This window comes from Lissotriton helveticus, chromosome 5_1, assembly GCF_964261635.1.
Source record: "Lissotriton helveticus chromosome 5_1, aLisHel1.1, whole genome shotgun sequence".
Lineage (NCBI taxonomy): Eukaryota > Metazoa > Chordata > Amphibia > Caudata > Salamandridae > Lissotriton > Lissotriton helveticus.
This window is the reverse complement of record NC_136065.1, coordinates 1,519,698,049-1,519,713,464: the sequence shown is the minus strand read 5'-3', so window position 1 is coordinate 1,519,713,464 and position 15,416 is coordinate 1,519,698,049.

Sequence of the window (15,416 nt, the reverse complement as noted above, 5' to 3'; positions counted from 1 at the left end):
ACTCCATGGTGGTTAAAGAAAAAACTGAATGATCATTGTGGATTTTCAAGAGTTGATTATGAATTGGTGCGTAGTAGAGTGAGTGCATATAAGGGTGAGATGAAGAAGAGAATGGAAAAGCAACGGGGATCAGCGAGCAAACATGTTATTTCTGTTGGTGATCTTGTGCGCATTAAGAAAAAGGAAGGTGTTTTGAAAGGGGGTCAAATTTGGTCACATCCTAAGAAAGTTATTGAAGATCTTAAGCATGCTGTTAAGATTGATGATGGTAGCGTTTGGAATTTGAACAGAGTTTCTATATTTAAGGGTAAGGAAGTTATTGGATCTGATGGTGACAGTAACGTATTTTTGGATTTTGAATCAAACAACGAAGAAAATGTTACACCTACACTTCCCATTAATTCTTCAAAAAAGTGTACCAGAATTCATCATCTTCCTGAAAAGTACAAGGATTTTGTAATGAGTTAATATTACAATGAATGATACCAATTGTAGGAAACAATGATTGTTGTAATAGAGAATTTGTAATATTGTGTTGTATATATGTTATACCTCTATTTATATGCATCTTATTCATTTGTTTATTTAAAAAATGTTTGCTTTGTTTGTTTTTTTTTCTCTTTACAGGAAGGGAGGTGTGTTGTATAGCGAGATAGCACGAGATTGTGACTCGTGTCTATCTCGTGTTGGTTGCTGCATTATTTGAATGCGGGATTGTTGGGAGGTTAGAAAGGTTGGAATGATGCGGGCATTATTATCTTGACTGGACTTGTGACCAGACCTGCTTTACAATAAATCCACACTATCAACATCGCCCTGCTTCCTGGTATCTTCTTTACAACAAGGAAGCAGAAAGTGATCAGCTGGGCGCAGCACGAACGCCGTGTGCTGCCTATTCAAACAGATACCAGCCAGGGTGTCCCTCGGCCCTCTGAGCACAGCATTTATACCCAATGGTTTATGGGGTTAACGAGAGTCCAAAGAGAGGCAAACATCTCATCTGTATGGATTATGGCGTTTACGCTGCGTTCATGGCCTAACTGCTCGAAGGCTCTCTAAAGAAGAAAGGTGGTAAAAACTAATGAGCACCGACCGCAGACTCTACAGAGCGAAACTATATTGTCGCCACAGTCTGGTCCCCCCCCTCCCACCGCGCCACCATCTCTGTTTTATTATTATTCATTGTCTCCTCGCTGCCCGACAGGTATGGAAAAATACCGAACAGCCGAGCATTTATGGCACAACGGGGCGGAGGCCAACACAAGATGCTTATCGCTGCTTTCTGTATATCTCTTAAATTGTGTGGCCGATGCAAAATACGGCAAATATTTTTTATTTCCGGGAAACAAACTGTGTTTAATACATAATACAGAGTAAGCCTTTGGGTAGGCAAAAAAATACATTTTTTGTGTTCTCTACTGCAGGCATTTTACCAAACGAAATCAAATATAAAAAAATAATAATAATAATAATGTGCCCGTAGCATGCATTCCCAATGTTTACTATAATCAAATACAGAAAAGAAACATTTATAAGAAAAGCTTTACCATCAACATCATAACAACAGCCAGAATAACAATAATCAGCAATCGAAATCTACTTTAAGCAATTTTTCCCCAGAGCAAAATTCAATTACTTCCTGAAGGTGAGCGAGGCTACTGCAGGCTTGAACAAGGGTGCTAACATTTTTTTAAGTAGCTCATTCAAAATGTCTTGTAATCTATTACAACAGTGACTCGACCAACAGCCATGGAAAAGTGTATTTGCTGCATTAACGAACATAGGTACAACCCATAGATCTCACCTTGTCTACTGATTTGAATTTTGTCAATGATGTTGCTGATGCTGTACAGTACAGGCATAAAACAAATGAAAAACTAGCACAATGAAGTGTGTGTGTGTGTCCTTGACCAATGCACGCGGTTGCATCGCATGCAAGTGTGCACACCTGAAATGTCATTGTTAGTTTTGTGGTCTTGATATAGGCAGCTCCAGCTGTCAGTCTATCGGGAGACAGCATTATATTACAAACTCCACAGATCCAATTCCTGATTGGTTGGCTTTCATTTCAATTTCAGTTGCCTTGCTGCTATTTATTGCTTTACTCCCTTTCTGTTTGTCCTGCTCACAGTAGCTTTTGGTTTTGCTATCACTAGATTCATTTTCCTGCTCCAAAAGCAGAACTGCAAACTGAGCCATGTTTACATAACACCAGTTTCAGCCTTTCAGCGGTGTCCTAGTGGTCACTAGAAAAACTGAAGCAATGTGTAGAATACAACATCGATATTGACTGACTACTATAAACAAGCAATGGCAATATTAATCACTGTTACTTGTAATTTAGGTACGACCGATAGGCATTCCCAATGCTTGATTGATTTATTTATTTACTGGCAGATATCACTTGGCGAGGTAAAAAAAAAAAAAAATTCAACAGAGCCGTCTAAGAGCAAATGGTAGCAAACAGGACGTCCAAAACATAACATTTTCGTTTTAATACTCCACAAAAGGAGAGCGAACAACGGAGTAGTTGGTGGGGGAGTGGTCATCTTGTCAAAATGATGACAAAGAAGCTATGCTCCAGGGGACGGACAAACAAAGCAGAGGGAGGAAAGCCATTGAATTAAAAGTAAGCAAATGAGAGTGTCGAAAAAGCTAGTCAATTGTTGTCAGGATCCAGATGCCTATCTTGAGGATGCTTAGGATGAGGAGCCTTAAAGGCCGCAGCCTTGGCTGTTTTGTCTGCCAGAGATAATGGCGACCCCTTTGAGTAGCTACGATGCTGCTGATACTAGGTAGTGTCTAGCAGATAGTGCCTCCAAGAAGGAGTTCAAGGTGGAGGAATAAGCCAAAGGGCAAAGAAACCTCAATGTGACAGCGAGAAATCCAGCAGCGGAAGAATAGGGTTACAGCGTGGAGAGGGAAACAAGTAGCAGGAAAAGAAGCTGGAAGCGCTGGAATCTAAATCTCCAGGAAGAAACTGAGACTTATGGACAGGAATCAGGAACAAGGAAACACACCTAACACTAGACACCATTGCGAGGCAAAGGATTATGGACAGGTTCCCTTATATACTCTGGGAAACAGGAAATTATATCAAATACAAGCGTCCCAACTTTAGATTGGGGAAAAACTGGTAGGTGAAGTAAGCAGGGCATTCATCTTGGATTGGGCTGTATATATGCTGCCGAGGGAATTCTGGGACCCAAAATTGGGTTGTAGGTTGACTGGGGTATGAGCCCTAGTCAAGCACCAGCAACATCCTAGTCAGAGTAAGAAGCAGGCAACCCCTTTATTAACCTGTTCTCAACCTCTGGTAGCTTTGCACAGAGCAGTCAGGTTTAACTTAGAGACAATGTGTAAAGTATGTGTGCATTACTTCAAAAAGTAAAACAGTAAAATGACCATACAAAAAGATTCCGCACCAGGGGCCGTATTACAGAGAGGGCCCCAGGGTGCAACAGGTGTTTACAACCATTTTGTGCGCTCCCGGGGCACTTTGGTATTGCAGAAGGGGCCCTACTGTAATATCAATAGCGCTGATGGACATAAAGTGCCAAATGCAAAAACAACAGTTGATGGACAGAATGCAGAACAATGTCATACATTCACCCCAGTACAGAGATCTGGGCCTAAATCCATCGTTTTTTTGCACTCCAAACCACCCCAGTTCAGACATGGCCATATGCAAATCAGCCTTGACCCTGTGCCTCATGGGAACAGTCCAGCCCGAACTGCCAAGCCATGTCTTTACTGGACCGGAATCAAGCATCCTATGATCGGTTTCTGGCTATCAGCCGTCTTCAGCCAGGATAGCTTGACTCTAGTGGTGTAGAGAGCATGGAACTCACGTCTGAGCATACCCATCCCACTCGGGGTGACAAATGCAAAAACAACAGTTGATGGACAGAATGCAGAACAATGTCATACATTCACCCCAGTACAGAGATCTGGGCCTAAATCCATCATTTATTTTGCACTCCACGCCACCCCAGTTCAGACATGGCAATATGCAATTCAGCCTTGACCGTGTGCCTCATGGGAACAGTCCAGCCCGAACTGCCAAACCATGTCTTTACTGGACCGGAATCAAGCATCCTAGGACCGGTTTCTGGCTATCAGCCGTCTTCAGCCAGGATAGTTTGACTCCAGTGATGGATTAAACCCAGATCTCTTGACTGGGTGTGAGTGTTTGATTGGTTCAGATGCTCCGTCCATCACCACCCCTTTTTGTAACACTTTGTTGGACATAAAGTGCCAGCACTATCTGCAGGGGGTGTTCCCTCATTTGTATGTGGGTGTGCCTCATGCAAATGAGGGAATACTTTTGCCTCTGCACCACACCATTTTACAGATGCGGGCGCAGAAGCAAAGAAGCTGTCAGGGGGGATGCACTGGCAGCCCTCTGGCAGGGAAAACATAGTCCCATGGACCCCTCAGACATCTCCTTGCACGCGGGTGAAGTCACTGACTGCCCCCGCCTGCAAGGGGATCTCTAATTCTCTTTGAAAGTGCAGGCGGGTGGAGCCTGCACAGTGAAAACACGTAGTGGCTTCAAAGCAGCCTCTCACTTTTTCACAGGAATGTGCTGCCCTTGCCCTGCCCCCAGGGCAGCGCGAGTTCGCGGGTGTCAATGGGGGCAGCGCATTCCATGTAATACGGTGCACTTTCCCTGTTTACGCTTGTCGCACCTGTTTTAAGGTGCGCTGGGCACAAACAGGAAAGGTGCACCCTTTCCATAATACGGCATCTGGTTAGAAACACAGTTCTTGCTTTAACCGCTGCTCGAATTCCGCTGTGGTGTGGCGGTTTAAATGAGTGGCGGGGCTGCATCGGCCAGCGGACGTGCGCAGCACTACCGAGGTAGTGCTAGCGACGGCCGTTGGCCGATGCACGCAGCAAAGTGGATAATAAATTAAACAAGACAAAAATGACAAATATCCAATCAGTAGAGTTTTTAGGTAGAAATAGCGACCAGGAGCAAAAAATGATATTCAGGATATCTAGTTGCGCCAAACCCGAATAAAATCGAAAATTCAGGCCAACTGCATTGGAGCGTGGGCCATATATGGGGACCCGTTAGGCCCGCTGAACAAAAGTACCTAAATCCTGGTTTTGTTGATGTCATGGGTGCATGGTACAGTTGAGGCGTTGGTGCCGATCCATGCAGCATTGAGGATGCACTGGTACTGATCCGCACAGCAGTGGCGATGTGTGAGCTCCAATAAGCAGTGAGCTGCGATGCAGAGGCTTCACTGTCTCCAATGAGGCTGCTGTCAACGGAGATGCGAGGATATTGCGTTGGGAAGTGCATTGCGCAGTGGTGGATCCAAAGGTATTGCAGCAGCAGTGATGTGTCAGTGCCGATCCTTTCAGAAAAGGTGATGCACCAGTTCTGATCCATGCCACAGAGGCAATGCGTTGGTTCAGACCAATGCAGCAGCAGTGATGCAGGGGATTGACAGCAGATACGTTTGTTGCGTTGGAACAAGCACCTTAGGCCCACTTCCAAGGACCAGGACTGGGATGGCACCACTTGGCAGGGCAGACTCACAGATGCAGATTCAGGGCATTTGGAAGTCTTTTATGTCCCTGAAACTTCAGATCAGGAGGCAAGCCAGCTAGCCCTTGGATTCACTCTAGGTTCAACTGATGCACGTCCAGTACTTCTCACCCAGGCAGGGCAACAGCAGGCAGGAGAGCAGCACAGCGAGACAGGAATCCAGCAAAGCAGCAGTCCAGCAGATTGTCAGTCCTTCAGCAGCACATCAGTCCTTCTCCCTGACAAAGTCTTCACAGGCTCAGAAGTGGTGGTGTCTGAGGTCCAGTACTTATATACAGTTGTGCCTTTGCAGAGGGGGACACTTCAAAGACAGGCCCTTGAAGTGAACAGAGGTCCTCCCTTCCTGTCCTTGCTCCAGACTCACTACAGGGGGCATGCAGCCCTTTCTGTGGGATCAGATGTATGTAGGGCTGGGTCCAGCTTCTCCCACCCATCCTGACAGGATGGCCCATTAAGTCACACCTAAGCTCCCATTGTGTGTGGCTGTCTAGGGGAAATGTACAAAGCCCAACTGTCACCCACACCAGATATGCGATCAGAGATAGGCAGCAGGCACCAAATGGCTAATGTAAGAAAATGCTACCTTTCTAAATGTGAAAAAATTACATAAAGGGGGTGGTGCCCATTTATTGTCAGCAAGGCTAGGCCTCTTTAAACTATGAAAATATCCACAAAAATCTTTTTTCAAAGACAGTGAAACACCTCTCTGCTAGTTTTAAATCTGTCTATGAGTTTTGAACACACAAATATTTTGCAAAAATTGGGTTCTCATCAGGACATCTGTGATGCACCTAATCTCAATGTTCTCACAGACGCATCCCAGTAGCTGTGGCGGTGCGTACCTCAGGGTATTGGGGCATTACCCCACTCATATTTTGGTACCCTGGCCCCCTGCAATTAAAGGTGAATTCGATTTCAAAAGCATAAAGTCTCTGCTGTGGGGGGCGTGGCTTGGCCGGCAATGCAGTCAGACGTGTAGCTTCGGAGCTCCGTCTGTGGCTCCCCTTCCTGGCGGCAATACTATATCAGTAACCGAGCTATGGAGCCGCTGCCAGCCGTGGCTTCTCCTGAAGTGATTCCGATGCCCTGCTGAAAGCATTATTTGACAGAAGTGGCGGAACACCGTACCGGAACCCCCTGTCCTCCCTACGGCTGTGAGCGGCTCCAAGGCGCTTGGCTGGTTGAGGTACGTGGGGCCGGGGACTGGCCCCGCCCCCTATGCCCTGATCGGTGCTGCGGCCCTGAATTGTTTCCCGGACCTCCCACTGCCGTGGCAACCCTGGTATTAATGTATTAATGTGCATGACGCCGAGTGGAGGCGCGCTGTGACCCCTGCTTGACTTTGGACTGTGTCCCATTGATTCTGGGTCCCCGAGCGCGGAGCGCTGCTGTCGGCAAGGTTTCTCTACGATGGACCGAGGTCTAACTCCGCCCATAAGGCCTCCTCGGGTGAAGCAGTGCCGCGCCAGAGAAGAGGCCGCGTCCCACTGTGCAGGCCCTGTGATCGTTAGGGCGGCGGATGTGTGCATAGGCGGTGGGGTGGCTGTTACATGGTCCTTGATCTACCCCCCTTCATGGTTGCTGCGTGGGGCTCAATAGTACTGTAGTATTCGCAGCGTGTGCATGCTTGGTGGCTGTTCCGCTCTCCGAGCCCTGGTGGAGGCATTGGAGCTCCCCTTGTCCTAGACCTCATAACGCCTAAGGAACACCGCGTTTAAAAATCTATGTTGAGCTAATGCGCCATTGGCCCCTTTTGGCGCCTGTGACCTGAGCAGTTTGGGCGACGTATCTGCGGCCTACTGGGGCTGACTGGGTCATCTCCTCCCTTGACCTGCCTACGTCTTGCAGGGACATCTCAAGAGCTCCTGGGGATACTAAGTGGGGCGCGCCTCCCTTCTGTATGGCCCGTTTTGGGGAACAATTCTTGATGTAGGGACCTGGCCCACTGGTAACATTCTGAGTTGGATTGGCATACCTGCTGCTGCTACTCTGGGCTGATGCATGGTGGCACACCATGGCTAGTCACATCAGTCACGCCTCACCCTCCAGGATACTACTACCGGACCCAGAGGCGGTGTGAATCGCCTAACTACCTTCAAGTAACCGACTAGCAGCACAACCACGAGCAGTACAGGTGAGATGCTCCTGCCCCTTTGAAATGATTGACTGCTTTACTGGTGGCGAATATCTGATGGGGCACTCGGGCACTGCTCCAGCGGCAGCTGAGGAGTGATACTTCCAACATAGTGCTCGTCCCCTGCAGCTTCATGTCACGAGTAGGTCAAGCGAAGACAGGCACTGGGGGTGCGACGGGCCTTCATCCACATTCCCGGGCGCAGGCAGACAAAATGGCGGAGGCGAAGACGACTGACCCTAAGATGCATAAGCTAGATGCGGTGCTGGCAGCAGTTGAAAAACACGGAGAGACTATGAATCAATCAATCAATCAATCAATCACAAAATTTGTATAGCGCGCTACTCACCCGTAAGGGTCTCAAGGCGCTGAGGAGGGGGAGGGTATGGGGGGGGGTCGCTACTGCTTGAACAGCCAGGTCTTGAGTTGTTTCCTGAAGGAGAGATGGTCCAGGGTCAGCCGTAGGTGAGTGGGGATGGAGTTCCATATCTTGGCTGCCAGGTAGGAGAAAGATCTACCTCCGACGGTGGATTTCCGAAAACGTGGGACGGAGGCGAGGGCGAGGCTGGCGGATCGGAGCTGGCGGGTGGGTGTGTAGAAAGTGAGGCAGCTGTCGTGGAGAGCCTTGTGTGCGTGGGTGAGGAGTCTGAACGTGATCCTCTTGTTGACGGGGAGCCAGTGCAGGTTAATCAGGTGGGCAGACATGTGGCTGCGGTGAGGGATGTCCAGGATGAGTCGTGCTGAGGCGTTCTGAATGCGCTGGAGTCTTTTCTGGAGTTTGGCTGTGGTTCCAGCGTAGAGGGTGTTCCCGTAGTCCAGACGGCTGGTGATGAGGGCCTGGGTGACGTCTTCCTGGTTTCGGTGGGGATCCACCGGACGATCTTTCGGAGCATGCGCAGGGTGTTGAAGCAGGATGACGAAACGGCATTCACTTGCTTGGTCATCGTGAGGGAGGAGTCCAGGATGAAGCCCAGGTTGCGTGCGTGGTCCATTGGTTTGGGTGCGATGCCTAGGGCACGGGGCCACCAGGAGTTGTCCCAGGCAGAGGGAGATGGTCCTAGGATGAGGACTTCCGTCTTGTCTGAGTTCAGTTTCAGGCGGCTGATCTTCATCCATTCTGCGACGTCTTTCATTCCTTCCTGGAGGTTGGCGGTGGCGGGGTCGTTGGTGAGGGAGAGGATGAGCTGGGTGTCGTCGGCGTAGGAGATGATGTTGAGGTTGTGTTGGCGAGCAATGGCTGCGAGAGGGCTCATGTAGACGTTGAAGAGGGTGGGGCTGAGTGAGGATCCTTGTGGTATGCCGCAGATGACTTCGGTGGCCGCGGAATGGAACGGGGGGAGGCGGACTCTCTGGGTTCTTCCGGCAAGGAACGAGATGATCCAATCCAGTGCCGCACCTTGAATTCCGGTGTTGCTGAGGCGCTGTATCAGGGTGCAGTGGCATACAGTGTCGAAGGCTGCTGAGAGGTCCAGGAGGATGGAGGCAGCAGTTTCCCCGTTGTCGAGCAGGGACCTGATGTTGTCGGTGGCTGCGATGAGGGCGGTCTCGGTGCTGTGGTTTGCTCGGAATCGAGACTGTGAGGGGTCGAGGGATCCATTGGTCTCGAGGAAGGAGGAGAGTTGTCTGTTGACTGTCTTCTCGATGACTTTGGCTGGAAAGGGGAGGAGCGAGATGGGGCGGAAGTTCTTGAGGTCTGTGGGGTCCGCGGTGGGTTTCTTCAGGAGGGCGCTCAGTTCGGCGTGTTTCCAGCTCTCTGGGAAGGTGGCGGAGGCGAAGGAGCTGTTGATAATGATTCGGAGATGGGGTGCGATGATGGAGTCGGCTTTGTTGAAGATGTGGTGTGGGCATGGGTCGGTAGGGGAGCTGAAGTGGATGGTGTTCATCAGGCGGGTGGTGTCTTCGGTGCTGACAGGGGTCCAGTTGCAGAGGGTGGTGGTGGGGGGTGCTAGTGGAAGAGCAAGGCGTGAGAGTCACAGAGGTCTTGCAAGGGTGTGATGTCGTTGTTGCAGGCGCTGGGGTTGGAGAGCTCTTTAGCGATGCTGAAGAGTTCCTTGCTTTTGTGGGTGTTGTTGTCCAGTCGTTCTTTCAATCCTGTCTTTTTGGTGGCGCAGATCAGCTGGTGGTGTTTGCGGGTGGCGTTCTTGAGGGCTGTCATGTGTTCTGCTGTTTGGTCGTGGCGCCAGGCTTTCTCGAGGGTGCGGCAGGTTTTCTTGGAGTTTTTGAGGTCGTTGGTAAACCACAAGGCTTTCATGCTGCCGGGTCTGCTGGGAGGATTCTTCAGTGGTGTGAGTTCGTCGGCGCAGTCGGTGAGCCACTGTGTGAGGTTGTGGGCTGCTTCGTCTGGGTCCGTCGTGTTGGTGGGCGGGTTCTGGCTGAGGGTGGTGGCGAGCTGGTCAGCAGTGATCTTGCTCCAGCTTCTGCGGGGAACCTGTTGCGGGTGGTGGTGGGTCATGGTGCTCCTGAAGTTGAAGTGGACGCAGCTGTGGTCTGTCCAGTGTAGTCCCGTGGAGTGGCTGAAGGAGATGTGCTTGCTGGAGGAGAAGACGGGGTCAAGCGTGTGGCCGGCGTAGTGGGTGGGGGTGTTCACCAGTTGCTTGAGTCCGAGGTTGGCGAGGTTGTCCAGCAGGGCGGCGGTGTTGCAGTCCTTGTTGTTCTCCAGGTGGAAGTTGAGGTCCCCTAGGAGGATGTAGTCTGTGGCGGTGAGGGCGTGTGGACTGACGAAGTCTGCGATGGCTTCGCTGAATTGTGTGCGTGGTCCCGGGGGTCTGTAGATGAGAGTGCCTCTGCGGGTGGTCTTGAGGTCGGTGTGTATCTGGAAGTGAAGGTGCTCGGCGGCGGTGAGTGTGTCGTCGGAGTTGGTCGTGATGCGGATGGTGTTTCTGTGGACGATGGCGATGCCTCCTCCGGTTTGGTTGACGCGGTCCCTCCGGGTGATCTTGTAGCCCTCCGGGATGGCTATGGAGATGTCGGGGGCTGAGGAGGTGTTCATCCAGGTTTCTGTGAGGAAGGCGATGTCTGGTGATGTTGTGTCGAGGAGGTTCCAGAGTTCGACGGCGTGCATATGGACGGAGCGGGTGTTGAGCAGGATGCACTTGAGGTGGTTGTTGCTGGTCCTCGGCTTCGTGGGTGTGGTGCATGTTCGGAGGTAGGTGAATTTGCAGGCTTAGCAGGTGAAGGGTCCGTGGGTGCGTTTCGGGGTGGCTCGGTAGCAGGCATTGAGGGTGGCGGTGTCCTAAGTCCGTCGGGTGGGCTGGCGTCATCGACCACCAGGGGTCCTAGCGCTGGGCGCAGTCCAGGCGCGGATGGGCATAGACGGGCTTGCCTTTGGCGCGCCTTTGGCGCACAATCGGCACGCCCGCTGCACGCGAATGCTGCACGCGAACGCTGCGCGTACCCGTGGGCTCCATATGAGGCAAAGTGGGAGGGAGGAGCAGCTGGGAGGCGGGAACGGGGCGGCCAATGGGGTTACAGAAAGAAAAAGGGGGTGGGCCGCGAGGGAGCAGCGGCGTGAAAGCGGGGAGCGGGGGGGGCACACCAGGGGTACAATACTACCGAAGGCACAAAATCTATTTAACAGAAATAAAGATAAGTACAATCACGAAATACACAAAATGAGGGCAACAGCGGGGAGAGAAGAAACAAGCAGCAGCGAGGGGCACCAAGGCCAGGGACGAGCCTGTGGCGCCGGGGCAGAGACGCGCTACAGCTGGCGAGCCGTGCGGTGTGGGGGGTGTCCTGGGGTCAGGTCACACTCGCCTGCGCCACGCGGGCTCCATATGAGGCCAAGTGGGAGGGAATCAAATTTGCACCTCTCTAGAAGGTAAAATAGACAAGGTGGCAATTGATCTAACACTGCTGCATGCAGACCATCGGAAACTCGCTGATCGTACAGCTGCCACTGAAGGGGACATCACGGAGTTCTCACCACGAGTATCAGCAGCTGAAAAGAACATCTGTGATCTGCTCAACCAAGTTGAATTGCTTGAAGATAGGGCGGAAGATGCCGAAGGAAGGGCCCGCAGTAATAACGTCTGCGTCGTGGGCCTTCCGGAGGGAGTGGAAGGGAAGAACGTAGTAACCTATGAGGAAGATTGGATCCATTCGCTGCTGTCTGAAGAGGCCCTATGCCCGCATTTTGTTGTTGAAAGAGCACACAGAGTCCCCACCAAGCCCCCACCTACAGGCTTGAACCCAAGACCGTTCCTAATCAGTCTATTAAACTACAGAGATAGAGATGCTGTTCTTCAAGAAACCAGGAAGTTGCAGGACATACAAGTGAACAATCACAAAGTAATGATCTTCCCGGATTACACCGTTCAAGTTCATAGCAGCGCCACTCTTACTTAGTGGTGAAGAGACATCTGAGGCAATGTGATTTAAATATTCAGTGTTGTTTCCTGCAAAACTGAGAGTTGTGGTGAATGCGAAAACTCATTTCTTCACCACTCCGGAAGGCGCAGAGAAATGGCTGGACTCTTTCAATTCATCATAAACCGGGCAATGGGCGCAACCACCAGAAATTACAATACGGCGCCACAGAAGGAGGCGGAGAAGGTCGCAGTGTTCCACCCACCAGGCGTCTGGCCTGACCCCAGAGCTGATATTGAGTGGACAACTCGAGGCGGTGCAGGCAGTAGCGACTATCAGCGGGTCCCCAGAGAGGGAATCCGATTCAGACTCTGATCACCGTGGGCTGAATAGTGATGAGGAACTTTCTCATGCTTTCCCTGCTTCTCAAGGCTCATGCGGACTACCACATGTCACCCCACAGACCTCCGATAATATTGCCTGAGTGTGGTAAAATTAATTGCTTATATTTTTTCTCCTCTGTATCTTGGAGGATGCCCGAATCTTCCGGTAACACAAGTATAAGAAACGCTCAGGATGTTGCATATACGCAGTACTGATTGTGTCTAATGTGTCTGTATAGGCCAGCATTGCGGGGTGGGTCCTGGAATTGTTGACATGCTTTCTCCATTAGAATTGTATAAAATGGGAATTTTAAGTATAGTAAGCTGGCAGCGGCCCCATGCAGAAAAGAGCCTGGCCGGGGAGGTGTTCAGCTATACATGATGGTCTCCTCCTCTGTTTTCTTTTATTCCTATGTTGCTGTGCACAATAGCCTCCCCCAGATCTTAGCTGTGCGCTATTGCGTTACAAGTTTGGGCGCTTGCCTGTTGAAAAATTGCTCTTATGGTATTTTTGATAGTATGTTGTTTTTATGTTTCCTTTGCCATTCTTCTTAGACGAGAACATAATTGTGGTACAATTGGATTCTGCAATGTAGCACACATTACAATGGTCTGTACATACTCACTGACACCCTCCCTAGTCACTTCGCTGGGTAATCTCGGATGCACCCTAAACATTCACTGGTTATGGCTCCCATTAAAATAAGCACATGGAACGTGCGAGGCATTCACAGCCCGGAATGCCGTTTTCTTATATACTCTTATCTGTAACGACATCATGTACAAATAGCACTTCTTCAGGAGACACATTTAGTTTAAACAGAAATCGCAAGACTCCATAGACAATGTAGGGGGCAACCATATGCGACAGGATATTCTGCATATGCACTGGGAGTCCTAGTGTGGGTGAGGCCGGGGACTCCGTTTCAAGTAGTGGACACTCTGATAGACGGGGAGGGCAGATATGTCATAGCTAAAGGGGTACTCGATGGAAAACCGGTAGAAGTGGCAATACTCCATGCACCCAATACTGAGCAGGCAGCCTTCTTAGATCATATAACTCAAAAGCTGTCCATATGGCACAATCTCCCTGTGATTCTGGGGGGGGACTATAACTGTGTGCTGGACGCCTCCCCGGATCGGTCCTCCCCCCTCGCCTGGCACAGCCACACACCCAGCTGCGAAAGCTCGGGACATTGGGCGCTACAGTGGCGCTTCTCCGATGTATGGCGCCACCAAACCCCACAGGACAGGGTATATTCCTACTACTCTGGGGCGCACAGGCTACACGTGTGGCTGGATCGTTTCATGGTGTCAAACGATCTCCTACCATGTATTTCAGACTCCACGTACATGGAGCATACACACTCTGATCACAATCAATATTTTCTGGAGCTACAATGGGAGATGAGCTGCCACCAATCCCTATCTGGTACCTTCAGCCAGATGTTCTTCTGTATGTACCTTTTTGGGATTTGCTAGCCACCACTGTGGCACAATATTTTGAAGAAAATGCAGGTACAGCCACGTCCCCATTGGTGGAGTGGGACGCCCTTAAGGTGGTTGTTAGGGTACACTGTTTGGGGGCACAGGCAGGTATGCGCACACAGTTGGAAAGGGAACTCACAGCTTTAGAGCACAGGCTGGCCGCCGCAGAGCAGGCGGGTACAGACGACACCCAGGGGCAGCTGGGCCCCCTTCAGAAGAAACATGCGCGCTTGCTAGAGTGACTGAGATGCCTCAATTATGCTGCGCACTCGGCAAGGACCCACCATATAGGTGACAAAGCGGGCAAGCTGCTCTCATGGCTCATCCGTCAGAATGAGTCATTGACACCCATAGTGTCAGTGAGGACGGCGACCTGGGAAATCACATATATGTAGCGGGACATTCACAGTGCATTTGTGACACATTATCGGGATCTGTATAAGTCACTCCTCTAGAGATACAGACATACCTGGACGGACTAGGCTTGCCGTGGCTGACACGCGCACAAAGCGAAGAACGGAATGCCCCTCTCCACTCAGAGGAGCTCCGAGACAGTATTTTTTCCCTGTCCATTGGGAAGTTGCTAGGACCAGACGGCCTGCCGACTGAATTTTACAAAGCATATACACACGTTTTAGTACCACAACTGTTAAAAGTGTACGAAACAGCGCTTGACGACACTATCCTTACTGATATGCAAAACGAGGCTTTGTTGGTTTCCCTTCTGAAACCTGACAAGAATCCTGACCTCTTAGGCTCCTATCGTCCGCTAGCGCTCCTTAACACAGATTATACAATTTTTGCCTCACTCTTAGCTAAGCGGCTTTCGCCCCTTGTTAAAACTTTGGTGTTCCCTGATAAGAATGGCTTTGTTTCAGCGCACTGTACTTCCCTAAATATACGGAGATTTTTTAGAGTGCAACAATACACCACGCATGCCTGGCCTTGGTCGGGCTGCCTGGTACTAGATTTGGGGAAGGCCCTTGATTCCTTGGAATGGCCCTATCTGGCATATTGATTTCACATTGGTCATCATTCCAAATTATTATCTCAGATTTCGAGACATTCACCTCTTACCCAGATACTTCTCCAAATTCTTGTGCTGCATCAAGTACTGCTGGAAGTGCAGTGTGTGCATCTGAAGAAAAAATAAGCACATCATCCGCGTAAAGGGCTACCTTCCTCTCCCATCCCCTATAAGTAAAAGATTTAATATTAATATCATCCCTTAAACGTTGAGCAAAGGGCTCAATATACAGATCAAATAGGAGAGGGGAGAGCGGGCAGCCATGTCTCGTCCCCCTAGTAATAATAAAGGTGTCCGATAGTACTCCATTAACCAATACACGAGCAGCAGGTCTCTGATACAAAAGGTTATTGGCACGCCCAAAGCACCCCCCGATGTTGAATTTAGCCAAGGCCTCCGACAGGTATATCCAATTTACCCTGTCGAAGGCCTTGGTAGCATCCAATGTTAAAACAATCAGGGGAAGGGACTCAGCTGTAGCCATGTCTATAGTGCCTATTAAATCTTATGTTA